Source organism: Mizuhopecten yessoensis, unplaced genomic scaffold (assembly GCF_002113885.1).
Source record: "Mizuhopecten yessoensis strain PY_sf001 unplaced genomic scaffold, ASM211388v2 scaffold11039, whole genome shotgun sequence".
Lineage (NCBI taxonomy): Eukaryota > Metazoa > Mollusca > Bivalvia > Pectinida > Pectinidae > Mizuhopecten > Mizuhopecten yessoensis.
This window is the reverse complement of record NW_018408848.1, coordinates 747,818-750,486: the sequence shown is the minus strand read 5'-3', so window position 1 is coordinate 750,486 and position 2,669 is coordinate 747,818.

Below are 2,669 nucleotides of genomic sequence, written 5' to 3'. Positions count from 1 at the left end.
GTTGTACATTTTAATGTATCTGAGGAAAAACAATAAACCTGTAAACTTGTATCGCGGAGAAGCGGAGTTACAAGTCTAGTGTTAATTAGGTTGGGCCTTTCACTGTTGGAATAACGTAAGATCTCTAGATATGAATGCTATCTTTAGAGTATTACATTGTAGTTCAGGAATATTATCTACAAAAGAAAGCAGGTTGTCCAGAGGTATATATTCCAGATTAACGAGTTTCATCTGTATATACTTACACACGTACTGACACAAGTATGTACATTGACTTATATATATGACATATCACATGAGTATACCATGATGGAGCTGGTAGGACATTGTCCGCTTCACGTAACGTCCCCGAGAGTATCACACACATCACAATATACTCCGATCCAAGTCATGGTGAGCTGAGTTGATTAGTATCTGTCTAGTATCGTTAAGAACACATTGCACACAGTTGCTATCGGGAAACTGCCGTCAGATCTGCCGCATAAATATGTTGGTTTTTGAAGTCGTAAAACTCGAATTTTATAGCAGACTGTGAATTTACAGAATCCCTATAGGATGCAATTCTTGAATCGTTCATTCATGCAGTAAGGTTTTATATAACATCATCAACCATTGGAACCCCCAACATCAACATACACTCTCTACACGCTACAGACTCGTAAAACCACGGTACTTTATCTGTAAATCCACCACATGAAGTATGATGACATACATGTTGACAAGTATGCGTATATAAGTACGATGCCACCGGTGTTCTTTATTACGTTGATGAAACATATGTTTAAAACAGTTGGGAATTGTTTTCTATACATCTGTGTCTGTTTGCGTTTGTTTTTTTGTTTTTTTTTACATATTCTTACTATTTCCAGGCTGCAGCATATGTTTTTGTGTCAGTATGGTCGTGCTATTTTGGTACTTGCGATTTTTTATGAATACATTAAATATTTATTTTGTTTCAGTGACAGTTTTGTGTCTTGTCCCAACAGACTAACGCGTGTCACGGTGTATGACACGAATCACCATTAATCCATGTCTCACAACATAGATAGGGAAATCTAGCCCTTCACATGTTTAATAACAATTACAAATATACCGGTGCATATTGTCACGAATTCATTGTTTTCATATGTATAGGTACATTGCGCTCGTTATGTAATTCTGTAGTCGTTGTAGCATGTACAATTACAAAATGTATCTGTCTGAGTAACATGTATGCATACGCAATATATCTGTCGTAGTAACATGCATAATTTTTTGTCGTGGTAACATGTATTAATATCTCAAGTGGTAACATGTATTAGCAAGTGGTAACATTTATTAGTATCAGTCGAGGTAACATGTATTAGTATCTGTCGTGGTAACATGTATTAGTATCTGTCGTAGTAACATGTATTAGTATCTGTCGTGGTAACATGTATTAGTATCTGTCGTGGTAACATGTATAAGTATCAGTCGTGGTAACGTATTAGTATCTGTCGTAGTAACATGTATTAGTAACAGTCGTGGTAACATGTATTAGTATCTGTCGTTGTAACATGTATTAGTATCTCAAGTGGAAACATGTATTAGCAAGTGGTAACATGTATAAGTATAAGTCGTTGTAACATATATTAGTATAAGTCGTTGTAACATATATAAGTATCTGTCTTGGTAACATGTATTATTTTCTGTCGTGGTAACATGTTTTAATATCTCAAGTGGTAACATGTATTAATATCTGTCGTAGTAATATGTTTTAATATCTGTCGTAGTAACATATATAAGTATCTCAAGAGCTAACATGTATTAGCAAGTGGTAACATGTTTTAGTATCTGTCGTGGTAACATGTATTAGTATCAGTCGTGGTAACATGTATTTGTATCTGTCGTAGTAATATGTTTTAATATCTGTCGTAGTAACATATATAAGTATCTCAAGAGCTAACATGTACTAGCAAGTGGTAACACGTATTAGTATCTGTCGTGGTAACATGTATAAGTATCTGTCGAGGTACAAAATGTAACATGTATTAGTATCAGTCGAGGTAACATGTATTATTTTCTGTCGTGGTACCATGTATTAGCAAGTGGTAACATGTTTTAGTATCTGTCGTGGTAATATGTATTAGTATCAGTCGAGGTAACATGTATTATTTTCTGTCGTGGTAACATGTTTTAGTATCTGTCGTGGTAACATGTTTTAGTATCTGTCGTGGTAATATGTATTAGTATCAGTCGAGGTAACATGTATTATTTTCTGTCGTGGTAACATGTTTTAGTATCTGTCGTGGTAACATGTATTGATATCAGTCGTGGTAACATATATAATAGTATCAGTTGTGGTAACATACATAATAGTATCAGTTGTGGTTACATATATTAATATCAGTCGTGGTAACATGTATTAGTATCAGTCGTGGTATCATATATAATAGTATCAGTTGTGGTAAAATACATAATAGTATCAGTTGTGGTAAAATATATAATAGTATCATTTGTGGTTACATATATCAATATCAGTCGTGGTAACATATGATTTATTATAGTATCAGTTGTGGTTACATGTATAAGTATCTGTCGTTGTAACATTATTAGTATCAGTTGTTCGTCACATGTATAAGTATCGGTCGTTGTAACATGTATTAGTATCAGTTATTCGTCACATTGTTAGTCTCAGTTGTTCGTCACAT